The 17,055-nt window shown below is 36.0% G+C and overlaps 1 protein-coding gene across 7 annotated transcripts in view; it reads right to left on the bottom strand.

Moving 5' to 3' along the window:
* Positions 1-17,055, bottom strand: part of FBXO34 (F-box protein 34) — a 62,502-nt gene that overhangs the window by 27,983 nt on the left and 17,464 nt on the right. The window lies entirely within an intron of this gene.

The raw sequence follows: 17,055 nt of genomic DNA, 5'->3' as shown, positions 1-17,055 counted from the left end.
AATATATTCCTAAGGAAGCATGTCCACATAATAGCCAGATTGAAAATCCTCAATGAGAGGAATCTCAGAGAGGTGCACATGGTTCTTTATGAGAAAGTTTGCCAGGGGAGAAAGGACTCTGGAATCAAATAGTGAAACATTTGATTCTCCAAACCCAGATGTAATTTCACTAGTTATCTCAGTTCATTCTTCCCTAGATAGCTGTGAACCACGTTGGAACATGGTTCTTTGCTCCAAATGATGCAAACAAATGTTAATGTAAATGTTTGTGTTTAACACTAATTTCCAAGAGTTCCATTTTATGGTCTAGGAACTATAGATGAAATGTAAAGACTTACAGGTGATACAATTTATGCAAAAAAAAAAAAACTTTCAGCAAACAGAAACAATTCAGCCTGCCTAGGAAGGTCTCTAGACACCTGCTATCTGTAACCTCCTGTAGTTACATCTTGAAATTCTCATGGGTGGACACCTGAGGAGATTGGAAACTGAAGGAATATGGATAGAGGAGAGAAAAACACAGGAATAAGGACTCACGAGACAAGGATTTAAAAAATATGGGCTACATGTTGCCTTGCTCCTTTGATGGAATTGAGAGGGAGCTCCACATGTGCCCTCAAACTTTTATTGGAGAATTTAGGAATGGAGTGGGAGATAACTAATGAACATGTGACATGGCATAGGCTTTAACATTGACTCAATTGATAATCAAGGACATTGTTTAATCAAACATGTGACTTGGAAGGAATGTGGTCTAACAAGGTGTGAGTTAGGACACTGTGGCAAATAATGTCCTGCTCAGGAATTCTTTTGTCCTTTGGACTGAAGATTTGGTAATCAATAAATAACATATTACAATATCAATACACCAATCATATTTTCAAGATGCTAATATACCTGGTATGCTACACCATCGAAAATTATTAGCTGCATACATCGAGGACAAGACTACAGATACAAATGGACACTTTTTAAGGACATTGAAATTCAATTAGAATACTAATGGACTACTGAACAATATTTACAAGAACATTGGATTATTACAAGGACTACTACAAATGGACATTTTAAGGATACTGAACTTTGAAGGTAAATGTTTCTCATACATAAAGGTTTGAAATGGAATGTAATAGGTAAGTATATAATCCACCTCAGGGGGATATAGTAGATGTATGAATTGCAAATAAGGTAAATATTAGATGTATATTAATTGCATTTTAGAGGTATGTAATATGTATATAAAGTTCTTGTTCATTTTCTTATTTAATTTTTTGTATGTATAGTAATTGTAAGGTATATTTGAATTAATATCTTTAGGTTCTTAACTCTGTAAAGTATAATAAGAATAGGTTTTACTAATACACAGTATAGTATGAATGTGATTATAATTTCTGTAATGGTAAACATTTTGAATTGTATATTATTTGAGACTTGCATGTTGCAAGACTTGTTTTGTTTTTTACTTTCTCACTTTACTTTTACTGGTATATAATATAGAGTATAGTACAGTCTTTTTTGAAAGATCCATTGGGGAGACAGGTCTCCCAACAGATCTCAGAGGGGATATAGTAATAGATTTTTAAATTAATTTCTACTTTTTATATTTAAGAGGAAAAGGAATAAGAAATTTTTTCAGTAGGAGACCCCCTGCTGTGCAGGTTGGCAGTTGGTGAATTAGAAGAGTATGGCTGAATGTGGCTGGTAAATTACAGACAATTAGAAAGGTCAGTTTTTTGGTTTTTTTTTTTGTTTGTTTGTTTTGTTTTTTTGGTCTCTGGATCTCCTGGGGAGAGGAATGTGTGATTCTGAGTCTGTCTCTGTCTCTCTCTAGTTGGAAAGAGAGAAATGGAATTTAAAGCCTTATTGATCGTTGGTAACTTGGGGATATAGGTAGTTAGATACTGGCTCTATTATCAGATAGAGAGAATAGAAGAATAGGTAAGGGCTTTCGAACTAGCAGAAGATACTGCCCTCTGAGGCAGATAGATATAGGGTTTTCTGGAGAAATTTAGTTAGGATTGAGATCTAGGGCATAATTAACAAACTATAATAAATATAATAATAATAAACTAAGTGATTTGAGTTTAATAAACTGCACACTGGCTTTTTTTATACCTTACCTTCCATCTTGGAATCAATACTGTGTATTGGTTCCAAGGCAGAAGAGTGGTAAGGGTTAGGCAATGAGGGTCAAGTGACTTGCCCAGGGTCACATAGCTGGGAAGTGTCTGAAGCCAGATCTGAATCTAGGACCTACCATCTCTAGGCCCAGCTCTCAATCCACTGAGCTACCCGATACCCAGCTGCCCCCAGGCACACTGGCTTTTGATCAAACTCTTGCCCCACAAAATTTAACCTTTCACATTGTGGTTGTCCTATTTAGCCTGTAAGTTTTGGCTCCCCAGTTTCTAGGGGCAGAAAGGGAAAGGAAGTGGAGAAGGGTAGGTTTTGTGGTTAAGTCAATAAAAAGCTAGGTTCAACCAGAAGAGGGTGTATTTGCCCAATGACTAGGGGGAGTGCCCTCTTTCATGAAATAAACTCTTGCCTTTCTGCTCATAACTTCTGATTGAACTCATTGTGAGAAGTGAATTTCCGTGAGGGTTGGTTTCCACCCCTATTCCTCTCACAAGAGGATCCAAAGATCAATTAAGAAGAAAATAACAGAACAAAAATAAGAAGGGTGCCTAGCTAGATCAGATCTTAAACTGTACTAGGAGGCCATAAGTGTCTAAATGATTGATAATAGTTTAAAAAGTTTAATGAGTAGAACAAATATGCAACACAAAAAACTAAAGCAACATAGTCACATAGTTGTATTCAACAACCCCACAAACACCAACTGCGAAGGAAAGGACACAACAGAATCAATAAACCTTCTGGGAGAACTGGAAAGTAATTTAGCATAAATTAGATCTGAACCAAACGACATAACAAATAGATTCCAAATGGATATGACCTAAATAAGCCATATGATAAACTTGACCATATTGGTTCTTGTCTACTGTTAATCCTTGCGATTGTTACTTCCACTTGTGACATTTATACAGACAACCCTCATGGACAAAATAAAGTCCTGAAGTCATTCCTGTGCAGCACAATAACTAATAGTCATAATGGTGACCATGTCCTTCTCTCCACCAAAAATGGCACTCTGAAGGACTATGTATGTCAACTCAGTGTCTGAGGTAACATTTGAACCCAGGTCCTTCCACCTCCAGTTCTGGTGCTTCATCTACTGTGCTACTTAACTGCTCCTACATTATTATCTTTTATAGAATATGAAAATTAAAAGGAACTTCAGGTTGACAATTTAATCCAACCCACACTTTAAAAAAACACCCAAGTGAAATGTTTACTTCCTTTTGTGACTTTAAATAAATGGGAGGACTGGACTATTGTTAGGCTCTAGTAGACAAGCACTGATCACTGATTGACTTGCCAATATACCAGAATGTGCTGAACATGTGCTGAACAACTAGCATGGTCAACTATATTTAGTGTAAATGCAAAGTTAACAAACTACCAGTTTAACAAACTTCATGTAATTCAAGTATAAGGTTAGCAAACATTCATTACTAATTACAACATCCCCATGGTTTATGAAAGAGTGAGAGAAAAGTTCAGACCACCTGCTCATTCTGCTCCTAGGATCCCCCTCTCACTCAATTCTTATGGAACTGTGCAGAAATATCAGATAAGAACTGGAGACTCAGGAAATATGAGCTCCTGATTGGAATACACTGCCTATTATATGACCCAACCACTGTCAATGTGTTCCAACAGATCTGAAGGGCAAGGAAGCCACACACTTGCATGCCAGTAACAAACTGCATGCTTTGTGATCCTCTGAGCACTTATGTTGCTTCTTGGTACTCATACTCTCCTCAAAATAAGCCAACTACCTTTTTTTGGTTTTGAGACAGTCTCCCCTAACTTTGTGCAGCAGCCTTAGAGACATGATCTCAATCCTGATCCAGAGCAGGAAGTTTGACCTGCTCTTTCTGAGCTGGGCTAGTTTGCCTTTCCTTAGGTAGACGGGTCTCTAACTTCTCGGGGTTCATTTTATTGGTACTAAACTTAATGTACAATAATCTGATCGCTTAAGTTTAATACAGCTCAGAATTCCAGAGCTCACATAATCCATCAGTTTGGGGTTCCTCAGTAGCAGGGATTATAATCATAAGAGTCACCACCCAACTTCTTTGAGCCTCAGTTTCCTCATCTATAAACTTAATGAAATTGAGCTTGATATCCAGTCAGTCAGCCAACAAAAAGTTATTAAGAGGTTTATTATATACTAGGCACTGTGCTGGAAATACAAAGAGAAGCACAAAGACAGTTCCTGCCTTCAAGGAGCTTACATTCTAATGGCAGAGACAACACATAAAAGGGAACTGATCCAGGACAGGGAATGGTAGGAAAAGTCCTGTGGAGAAGAGTCAGTAATGTAGCTGGAAGAGGAATGAAGACATCTTTGACCCACCCAATGCCCTAATAGAAGGTAACTGACTCAAGATACAGAATGAGAAACTGATTTTTTGACCTGGAGAATGGAAGAATGTTATTTATTTCTTTTTTCTCTCCTAATTTGGAAATACAGAAAACAAAACAAGAAAGATTACAAATAGGATTACTCCCCCTTTTAAAATGAAGACGTAAGAAAGAATCAACTATCAGGATAGCTTTGAAAGCTATTTATACTTAAAAAAAAATATTAGAGATTTCTTGTTTCGTGTGCATTCTCCTATTCAAAAATATGTGGAAATACTAATTTTATTTAGCAGTTGTTAAATTGAGAATAAAAATTAAAGTTAAAAATAAGCATAAGCAAAGAGGAAATAAAATTATCCCCTTCTACAGATGACATGACAATTTCCTTAGAGAAACTCAAAAATTCAACTAAAAAATTAACAGAAACCATTAACAGCTTTAATTAAAGCATCAGGAGACAAAAATAACTAGACAAGTAACCAATTTCATTTGAAAGAACAAAAAGTCAAGAAGTCAAAGAAAATAATTAAAGAAAGCATGAAGGTAAAAGGGACTAGCAGTGTCATTTTTAAAATTAATACTACAAGCAGGAATCACTAAACAATTTTATACTGGTTAAAAAGTAGAAAAGTTGATCAGTGAAACAGATTGGATATATATAGATCCATAAATAACTAAACATAAGATAGCACTCAAAAAAATCCAAGGACACCAACTACAGGATTAAAGATCCACTATTCAACAAAAACTCCTACGAAAACTACAAAGCAGTCTAGGAGAAAATAAGCATAGACCAATATCACATACCACATATCAAAATAAGTTCAAACTAGACAAAAGAACTAACTAGATGCTAATTGGGGGGGGGGGTGAATAAGCAGTCCTTAAGGGAAAAAAATTAACAATCATATGAAAAAATGTTCCAAATCCTTAACAAGAGAAATTAAAACAATTCTGAGCTAATAAATTCCACTCTATCAGATTAGAAGCAATAATAAAAAATAGAGGGATGTTGGCAGGAAGGGCATCCTAACATACACTGTAAGTAGAGCACTAATAAGTGGTCCAATTGTTCTAAAAATTTTGAATACCTTAAAGTTGCTAAATTATAACCTAAGTCTAATGTGTCCTCATCCATAAAAAGAAGAGAGCTAGACTAGATAATCTATAAAATTCGTTCATCTTTGACTCATTAATATCACTAGAAGGCTTAAAAGTAGAGCAAAAGCCTATAAAAGACAATTAAAGCCTTTAAGTTTAAAGACTTAAAAAAAAAAACCAACTGATCAATGCAGTGAATAATCATGGTGCCAGAAGAGTGATGTTTTAAAACATGTTTTGTATCTCTTGGTTTAAAGATGAAGTCTAAGGAGACATACATTTTCTGACAGAATATAACACAAATTTATTTGATTTAATTGTGCTTGTTGTGGGGTGGACAGAGAAGATGAAACATTCTTTAAACTACAGCTGAAAGAAGCTGATGTCAGAGAGTACTGGTAGTACTATATTAAATGTGACACAAATTTGAAGACATTGTAGGTTTACAGCTTCATTTGCAATCAAATCTGTGTATGCAGAAATGTTGGTATTAGTTGATAGCTGTCCAGTTCATAATAAAAAAATTATTTTTAAAAGTTACATTTTTGGACCATCCATAGTGTTAAGATCATGACTGATCAAAGTATAACTCCTGAAGATAAACCACTTTTTTGTACTATCCAAACAACAAACTGAAATCTGTTCATAAACTGTGAATAGGCTGTATCTAAATTTAACCCATATATATTCCATAAGTACAAGTTCCAATACCAGGGTCAGATGTAGGGAAGAGAGGGAGAGAAAGAGATACCACCTTTGAGTCAAGTTTTGATAAGCGTTTTAATCTATCCTGCCTGGAATTAGGTCTCTGGGACATTTCCATATATCTACATAATAAAGAATATCAAAGCTACAGTACAGAATGATTTGAGTTGGTGAGGAGAAAGGCTTAGATGAACAGGGAGGAAAAGGGGAGTTATCTTGTAGAACAGAGAAAGATTCTAGTAGGAAGAGGAACACTGTTTAGGGATAATGAGAAAAAGTCTAATTTTTATCAAAGATAGCTATCAATTCCAGTTGCTTCAATGAATGGATCTTCATATAACATGGATCCAAGGTCCTTTACCATCCTTTTTACCTTCCAAATTTACCAATGTCCTTCATAAACTATGACACCCAAAACTTAACCCAATATTCCAGAGATGGACTAGGTAGGGCAAGAATACAAAGGACAATGTTCCTGAAAGCTGTTTCTCTCAATACAGGCCAGGCTTTTTTGGCTGTCATAGCATACTGCTGGTGCATCCTGAACTAGCAGAACAACACCTGAAACTGAATATAGTGTAATTATAATGATCAAGTCTGGGCCCAAAGAGATGAAAATAGAGTTCTTTGAGATCCATGGGCTAAACGTGCATTCATCAGATGTGACTGACGTAATTAGCTAGTATTGCTGAAGTGTAATATTTCTCTTTTTATCTTTTTGTTATAAGAGAAGGCTATATTAGGAAATGAGGTAATACAAAATGATACTTTTTTTTAAGGAGTAAAATTTAGATCTTTAGGATACTCCCCTGGAGTGGCACAGTAAATAGAGCACAGGGATTTATCAGAAGTCTTCAATTTGAATCCAAACTCAGAAACCTACTAGACATATAACCCTATGTAAGTCACTTGACTTCCCTGTGACTTCCTCATGTAAAAATGAGGATATTATTGATACCTCACAGAGCTGTTGCCAGAGTTAACAAATATAAATCACTTTACAAACCTTAAAGTGGTAATACAAACACTAGCTATTATTTGTTAGAATACTTCACCTTAATTCAGGCCATTCAACAAGTTCTAAACATATCTAATTATACTGTTTAACCCCATCTGTTTGTTCAGCCTCTATAAAAAAACAGCATAAGACTTTATTTTAAAAATTTTGCTGAAATCAAGGTAAGTGATCTGGCAAAAAAATAGAGCAATTGAGTAAATGTGGCCTGTTTTCTTGACATAGACGTGTTGGTGCTTTGATCACTGCTTTCCTTTCTAGATGTTCACTCTTTTTATTCTAGGATGCTAAAGAAATCAAACTCAAAACTCTCTGGCTTATAATATTGCGATCTGTTCTCTTTTTTGAAAAAAAAAAATTTCAGAAAAACATGTATCCTCCAAACTTGTGCTAACTCTCCCCTTCCCTTTTCAGAGTCTTGAAAATGGTGTCTCTGCCACAGCTGCCAGTTCTAGCACCAGAGGAAGTACTTTACCTAGTTTGGATGATCTCATTGTCGAAGGCTTTGAGATACTCTCCTACTACCTGATTTATCTTGGTTCACCAACCCATCAGCCATTTTTGTTTTGTTATTTCCAGGACAAAGGTCATCCTACTCCCTCTTCAAGGGGCAGGAAGGGAAACTCAAGCAAATCAAGAGTTGAGCAGCTCTGCCTGTTCTGTCATTAGGTATTGCAAGCAAAGGTCCTGCCCTTCACAAAGGTATCTAATTGCACAACACAGATAAAAAAAACTCTCAATACAGACAAAGGCAACTCTGCTCTGGTTTTCCTTACCTTTCCTTACTGACTTCAGTTCATTCTGAGCTTTGGCTCTTATAACAAAAACTCTAGTATTCATCTTCTGCCTGGCCTTCTTCTCCACCAGGACTTGTAAACCATATTTGGTTCACAGTTCCCAATGGCAATAGGCCTGTGGATACCTTCACTGAATGGTGTTTGTTGAAGGAAAGGCTAAATTGCAGTCAAGTTACTAAGAAGAAAGATGTGATTTATTTCCCCTTCTAGTTCACACACCACCTGAAATCTATTCCCAGGTCCCTGAGTGAAGAACTCCTGTTCTAATGGTACTTTTAAAAATTGAATTAGTTCATGAGTTCCTGTACATTCATATATCAGACTCTCCAGAAAACATATTTTTCCTCCTATTGAATTGTCTCTCTTCGGGTTTTTACAATTTGATCCTTGATTGTGTTAGTCTTCCTTCTGGACTGACCTCATCCAAAAAATTTTAATTAATAGGAGTCTTCTAATCCTTCCTCTGAACCCTTAGACATCTGCTTTCCCAAAATCAAGGTTACATGTCAGATTTAACATAGCCTTTTCCATTTCTATCTATGAAAATGTAGTTGCTTCCTCTAAGGTTCTGTTCCCTCCAACAATAGTTCCTCTTCTGTTAGTGAAAATCAGCTATAGAATAGAAATCCTACTTTTTGGTTCCTCCACTTTTAAAAGATAAAATTAAGGAAAAGGAAAAATGGATTAGCTACTGAGCTTTTGTTTGAGAGACAGCAAATGTCTAAATAAGAGATAGCCATTGTCAAGTTCTTATGCTAGATTTTTTATCTTTTCCATATTGCTCCAGCTATTTCCTATTTCTATGAAAGTGGCCTGTTGTCTTTTTTCCCCTCCAATGACCTTTATCCAAACCTGTCAATATGTGTGAGAGAGAGTGTGTTCATGTTCTCCCACCACCTTTTATCTCTCCTATTCCTTTTGAGTAACACCCAGGACACCTAAGTGGCTAAGTAAAGAGGCCCTCTACTCTGAGGGCCTGGAGGCAGAAAAATAATAAGCAAATTATAGTCCTTCAGAGACTAACTAGAAATTTTCAAACCACTAAATTAACATTATAACCATCTACTTTCTCTGATTTTTAGATCCTGTAATAAAATAACAATATGGCACCATCTCACAACACCAGTTACCAGGGACTTGGCTATATTAATTAACAAAATGAAGTGATATCATTATAAAGAACAGTATAGTTATCACTTTGTAATAATCTGTATAAACTTACTCTGTGCACTGGCATTCACACTTATCAAATACCTAATATATTTCCAACCAATAAGACAGGAAGTGGAACATCACATAACTTAATAGTTAAGTGCAACTGGTTATTCCACAGACTACAACTCTCATTCCCATCTAAACCTTTCAGTTTTGTCCCAAAAGGCATTCTTCAGGAATTAATGTATAATCTTTTTCTTCTGGAGATGACAACAATAATCATCATCATCATCATCATCATCATCATATTTTTATAGTGCCTGTGTGCCATGCACTGTACTAAGCACTTTATAAATTACCTTATTTCATCTTCACAATAACCCTATAAGGTAGGTGGTATGATTAACCTCATTTTGCAGGTGGAGAAACTAAAGCAAGTGGTGGTTAAATGACTTACCCAAAGTCACACAACTGCTGGGAGGACTGAGGGAGAGTGGAGGGTGAGAGCATGAATCATGTAACCATGGAAAAATACTTAAAGATAAATTTTAAAAATTTAAGTCACACAGCAGGTGAGTGAAACCATATTTGAATTTGCATCTCTCTCCTGGACCAGTGATCTGTCCACTGCATTCCCAGCTACCCCCATGCCATCTAATATACATGGCACAATAAAGTCTCTTTGCTCTAGAGTGACAAGTTCTCTTAGGACAGGGGAGAAATTACTAATCAAGTCCAATCTGTCCTTTTGTCTCTATCTCCAAAAGTGCAGTTAAGAAAAAAGTTCATTTGCAATACAGTATACATGAATTTAGTATTGGAAATCTTGGTTTTCTGCACAATTTCACTGATTAAGAGTAATCTCACGTAGACTGGAACAACCTCCAGGAAGTGATGCAGAGCAAGAGGAGCAGAACCAGGAGAACATTGTACACAGAGATTAATACACTGTGGTATAATCGAACGTAATGGACTTCTCCATTAGTGGCAGTGTAATGTCCCTGAAAAATTTGCAGGGATCTAGGAGAAAAAAACACTATTCATAAGCAGAGGATAAACTGTGGGAGTGGAAACACGGAGGAAAAGCAACTGCCTGAATACAGCGGTTGAGGGGACATGACAGAGGAGAGACTCTAAAGGAACACTCAAATGCAAATACTAACAACATGGCAATGGGTTCGAATCAAGACCACATGTGATACCCAGTGGAATCACAGGTCGGCTATGGGGGGTGGAGGGGAGGAAAAGAAAATGATCTTTGTCTTTAATGAATAATGCTTGGAAATGATCAAATAAAATATTACAAAATTAAAAAAAAGAAATTGTCTGCTTTAAAAGTAATTTGCTATCTTTGTTTTGGGTCATGGCTTATTTCACAAGAATCTTTTCCATGTTCTCCTATAGAAATGGGAAGTCTGCATCATGGAAAGTCAGATTGCTAAGATTTGGTGGTGAAAGTATAATGGATGAAAAACAATCCTGCTCACTACTGTCAATAGCTGTTTATTTGGATGGAGATGATGCATAAATACACACACTAGAAAATTCATGAGGGGCTTGGCAATCCTGACTATGTGAAATCCTCATCTGGGGATTAATATCGAAATGATTATGATTGTAAAAATAACCATAACAGCTCATGCATGTCTCAAAATGATAAACATGAAGAGTAAGGAAATATTAAAAGATCAATTAGTGGGGAACAGCTAGGTGGTCAATGGATAGAGAGCAAGGCCAGGAGTGGGAAGGCATAGATTCAAATCTAGTTTTAGACACTTCCTAGCAATGTGACTTTGGGTAAGTCACTTAATCCCAATCGCCTAGCCCTTGCCACTCTTGTGTCTTAGAAATGAAATTTAGAATCAATTCTAAGACAGAAAATAAGGGTTTAAAAATCTTAATAAGTGATCAAAAGTAAGATCAGCAGAACCAGAACTACAATTACAAACAGAAAAAGAAAAGAGGGAAAAAGTCAGAGATTGGGCTTCAGATTGAATTAGAAAGGGATTTTCAAAAGTTTTGTTTGTTTGCTAACTTGTCTTTGGTTTCTGCTACAGACAGAGTGGAAGACTTGGAGTCAAGAAGACGTGAATTCAAATTCCAGCTCTGATACTTTCAAGATGTGTGAACCTATGCAAGTCAGGCTCAATTTCATTATCTGTAAAATGACAACAGTAAGAATACCTACCTTGCAGGGGTGCTATGATAAGGGTGCTATGAGGGGACATGACAGAGGAGAGACTCTAAAGGAACACTCTAATGCAAATACTAACAACATGACATCGGGTTCAAATCAAGAACACATGTGATACCCAGTGGAATCATGTGTCGGCTATGGGAGATAGGGGGGTGGGGGGGAGGGGGGAAGAAAATGATCTGTCTTTAATGAATAATGCTTGGAAATGATCAAATAAAATATTATAAAATTTTAAAAAAGTAATCTGATTTAGCAGTTTTAGCATTTAGATTAAGAGTAAATTGATTTAGCAGTTTTAGCATTTAGATTAAGAGTAAATTGATTTAGCAGTTCTGATTTAGCAGTCTTTTAGCGGTTTCCTTGATGACTGCTTGGGAGTCTACTTTAGCAAAAGGTAAACTTCAATTCATCCTAAAAACATATCAAGAAGAACATATTCATCATTATATCATTTAGTCATGTGAATAAATTAATTTGTATAACAAAAGATCTATCACTAATACAGCACTTTGCCTTAATAGCTTTTTATACAGTGCATTTATACATTTATACAGTGCTTTAATATCTAATTTAATATGTAATGTTATCTCAAATGATCCTTACAACTCTTTTATGAATTTACAAATTTACAAATTTTATTTTACAATTTACAAATTGTATAAATTTACAAATCCTTACAACTGAATTAGATTAATCCTTTTTTTACAGATGAAGAAACTGAGGCTGAGAAGTAAATGAGTATTTGTAAAGAGATTTACAAATAAGTGCTAGCCATTATTAAGTAACTTGATCAAGGTCACACAACCAATTAAGTTTCATGACAGAATTTGAACTCGGGTCTTCAGGACTCCAACTCTAGTGTCCTATACACTGAAACATCCAGCTACCTCTCAGTTAAGTTTGTTTTTCCAACCTTATGTGCCTATATGATGAGAGCAACAGAGCAACACTAATAGGCTTTTAAAGAAATATTTTCAACTAGAACTATAGCAACAATCCTAATTAACACATCAATTCCTCCATTTGCTCAAGCATATCATGTCCAGGACTGGAATAAAAGCAAACAAATCTTTTAGACTGGCTAATTGCTGAAGAAGTAAAATGGCCGTCATTGTTCTAAAGTCAGTGATGATGAACCTTTTAGAGACAGAGTGCTGGACCCCGCCCCCACTAAGTGCCAGGCCCAAGAGGCATACCCTGCCCCACCCTTACCCCACACAGGAGAAGGAAAAAGCACTCCTTTTGAGCTGCTGGGCAGAAGGGCAGGTGAAGTGAGGAAATGTTCTCAAGTGAGTGTAGAGAGGGGAAGGGGAGTAGCTCAAGCACTCTGCTCTCTTCCAGCTCTGAGTCTGTGAGCCAAGCACACCCCTTGTCCATTGGCTGCTAGGCAGAGGGGCCCGGGATGTGAAAAAAATGTCATTAGGCACAATGGAGAGGGGAGCAGCTCCACCAGAGTTCCTCTGAACTGATGGGGGAAAAGAGAACCCTAATCAACATATAGTGTTCTGCATAATATCTTTGGCACCTGTGCCATAGGTTCACCATAACGGTTCTAAGGGATGAACAGAAAAGATACATAATCTTTTTCAAAAAGTCTGGCCATTTTCATGGTGCCCTTGAATCATACACCTGGAAAAATCCCTCTGCACAGGCTTCAGTCTTCAAAACAAAACGCTGGAGGGGGAATGTAAAAAATATTATTGTAAATTGCAAAGTTTAAATTCCTTTTGAGAAGAATTTTAGGTAAAGAAGATGCTACCTCTCTGAATCCAGAACTGAACTGTTGGAGAAGCCACCATGAAGAAGCCTGCAGACCACAAGTTGCACAAAATTGAACTTTGGGTGTGGTCGAATACAGGACTACAATCCCCATGAGCCTTTGCTCCACTTCCCCAAAATGCCTTGTAATCTCACCTGGGCCGAGATCGAGAAGGTATTTAAGCTGATTCAAAGGCTTTTGAGTGTCTGGCTTTTTTGGACTTCCATTTTGGAGCAGGCCTGGCTTTTTTTTTCATAATGTAGGTGAGGTTGTGTCTAGGCCACTCTATGGCCTGGACACCTGTTTCTTACCCTGTATTTTCTTTAATCCTTAATCTTCAATAAACCTCTAAAAAAATATAATACTCCTTGCAGAGAGAAACTAATTTCTACCTGCCTCAGTCTCCCCAGTCTCCCCTAAATTTTAACTGTTACATCTGCCCAGAACTGAGTCTACTTTCAAGCAAATAAGTTGACATTCACTCTGAGATAGATCTTCATAACACTGTACATACTCAAACTTCCTGAAGTCCTGGAAAAACAATTGGGAAGGAAATTTCCTGGGTTATGCTAAGCCCCAAAAGTATAAATAGTTGTGATTTAACAACTTAATAAGGTTTAATAATTCCAAAGATAAAGTCATTTGTATTGGCAATATTTCCTCCCTATGGAAGAATCTCAAACATCTCAATCTAACTCCAACTCCAAAAAAGAAATAAGCATTTTCCCAAGTAGAGTTCAAACCTTAACTGGTCTGGCAATCTCCTTTCATCTTAATGAAGTCAAAAAGCTTCCTTAAACTTGCATTCCCTTTCTACAATCCAGAGTTTTTTCTCTCTCCTGGCTTTTTTAAAAGTTGGCCTTTACTGGAGATTTGATAGCTGAAAAAATGAGGACTTTGTATTGTCCCTGTTTGAATGAAGTAACTCATTCTATTTCCTGCTGAGTAATTACTTCTTTTTCTTCCTAATACTATTAATTCCTTAACCTCATACTTCTCTTCTTTCAAATTACTTTTAGATTTAATGTACCTTTTATCCCACTCTCTTTTAATAGTTTTCTTAAGCATCTCAAATTGATTACAAAACTGCTTTTTAGGTAACCAGAGCTAAATTTATTTGCAGTTTCTCATTTTGCCCCATATAACTTTTTTAATTTGGTTTCTTACTTAGGAACGTGTAAATACATTGCATGTTCCAGTTGCTTTAAGGTGGTCTTCACTTCTACTTTACTAAGCAATTAAATTCTGCCAAATCAATGTGAAGTTTACAATGATTAGTGTAATAAACCACTCTTGAAATTTTGCCTTTCTCAACCCCAGCTGAGAATCCCTTTCTCTTCCCCCAAAGTATTTTACTAACCCTTTTCCTAAGTAAACTTCTTTGCTCAATACAATTTAGGCAAGTGTCTTGCTTTCCAACCGGAGACAATGCCTGCAAAGCAGTATTAAGTTTAGCTAAAGAAACTTCCAACTGTGAAACTTGTTTTTCTCTTTCTCCATTTAAGAACTTTTAAACTGGCTTCAGTTCTGCAAAAGATTGATCTCCTCCTTATTAAATAGATAACAAAGACTCACAGAAAAGATAACATTCTGTGGCTAGCAATATTTATACCACAAAAAATGCACTCAATTTAAATATTAAATGATCCTTTTTTAATGTAGAAAATTCATTCTGTCCAAGAATTTGAACAATTACGTCTCTGTGATGTGAGATCCTAATGCTGACATCTGGGAAAGAGTAATTTTTTGATATGCTTCATTGCTCATTCTAAGGTTCCCCACTTAGGTTACCTGCATAGTAGAAGATCTGTTCTCAAATCTCCTTGACCAATAGGAGCCTGAGATTAGCTCTACTTCTATAACAGGGAACCTGGTTTTTAAAAAAAGCACCTCTAGCTTTGTTTCTAAGCTAAGGATCCACTTATCTTCCTATTAGCCATTCAGGTAGATCATAAGGATCCCTAATCAAGATTCCAAAGGGAGTGAGAGATATAAGATCTTTGTGATCTCATGGGCAAATATCCCTTATATCTCTAAACACAAACCAAACCAAATATTAAAGAAAGTACCAAACTTAACACTTTTAGCTAGCTGAGATAGATTACAATTCCCAGAGTGGCTAGAAGCAATTAAACTCCCAACTCACAGACTGGACCACTCAATATGCTGTCCATTGTTGCTTCCTAATGCTAAGAGGGTAAGGAAAGCTTTCCTATCATTTGCAGGATTAGACTCAACTTCCCTTTGTTATCAGAATGGTTTCCAAGAATCCCCAAAGTTCTGGTGTGGCTAAAATTGGTTTAGTCTGGGGACTTAAGCTATTCAAGGAATTGTTTTATACCTGCACACATTAAGGCTTACCATATACAACATATAAGGGGACCACCAACACAGATATGAACAGATATATACACAAATACCTCTTAAATGTCTGACAAATCTGATATTTCTTTCAAATGGTAGATCCTGTGAACTTAAGTTGCATGGTTAAGGTAGTTCTGCTCTGAAAAATGTCCCAAAAGGATTTTAAAAGTCTCTCATCTTTTAATGGCATTAAAAAGATATAAAAGCTCTCCAGCAAGATCTGGAAGAGAACAACTCAGAATACAAAATGACAACCCTTATCAAGTAAAAAAAAAAACTCCCCTAAAAACTAGATCAAACGGAAATCAGTGATTACATAAGATTAATAAGCATTAGAACAAAAAAGACTGTAAAAATTGGAGAAAATGTAAAATAAGATATCAAAAACAATTAAACTGGAATAGAAAGTCATAGAAAGATGTTAGAATCATTGGACTCATTGGAATCATTGAAAATTTATGATTTTTTTAAAAAGCCTGGACTCTATACTTCAAGTAATGAGAAATGAAAACTGTGCACATCTACTAGAACAAGAGGAAAAAATTAAGATCAGATCAAAGGAAGCCACTGATTTGCTTCTAAAAGAACATAAGAATAGTGCAACAAAAATCCAGAACTCCTAGATTAAAGAGAAAATACTGCAAAGTGTTCAGGAAAAAAAAAAATGAAATTCACGAACCACAGCCAGGATCACACAAGATCTAACAACTTCTACTGTAAATAAGGAGCTCCTTGAAGATAGTATTTCCCCAAAGACAAAAGATATAAGGCTCACAAGAAACAATAACTTACCCAGCAAAGCCAAGTATAATCCTGGGAGAAAAAAAACCAAACTTTTCAAAATACAATCAAGAAGCAATTGAATGATGTAGTGTTAACATTCTGAAAGGAAAAATGAAATAATTGTCCTTTTAGAATCTTAATGTCCTCTAATGATATTAAGAAAAATAAAAGAAAATGAGAAGTCATGGGGTGGGCTGGTTCTGTTCTAAGGTTTTTAAAGGGGAAAAGACAAGAACTAAAGAACTGGACTGTAAAAGGATGCCTAAATTACTTCTTAGACGATTGGGGAATGGCTAAACAAATTGTGGTACATGAACTTAATAGATTATTATCACAATTTAAGAAATGTCTAAAGAAAGTATTTCAGAGAATCCTAAGTATAAAGTAATACAGGATGATTTTATAAGGACAACAACAATGTAAAGAAAAACAACTAATACTTAGAAACTGATCATTGCAATGACCAATCATGTCTTTAGAAAACTTAAAAGCTGGGCCTAGAGAAGGGAGGTGCTAGGTTCAAATTTGGCCTTCCTTCCTTCCTGGCTGTGTGACCCTTGTCAAGTCACTTAACCCACATTGCCTAGACCTTAGCACTCTTCTGCCTTGGAACCAATACAAAGTAAGGGTAAAAAAAAAAGAAAACTTGATGAAACATGTTACTCACCTCCTGACCTAAGGATGGAGA

The sequence above is a fragment of the Monodelphis domestica genome, chromosome 1, assembly GCF_027887165.1.
Source record: "Monodelphis domestica isolate mMonDom1 chromosome 1, mMonDom1.pri, whole genome shotgun sequence".
Taxonomy (NCBI): domain Eukaryota; kingdom Metazoa; phylum Chordata; class Mammalia; order Didelphimorphia; family Didelphidae; genus Monodelphis; species Monodelphis domestica.
The sequence above is the reverse complement of the archived record's forward strand: the minus strand, read 5'-3'. Positions and strand labels throughout refer to the sequence as shown.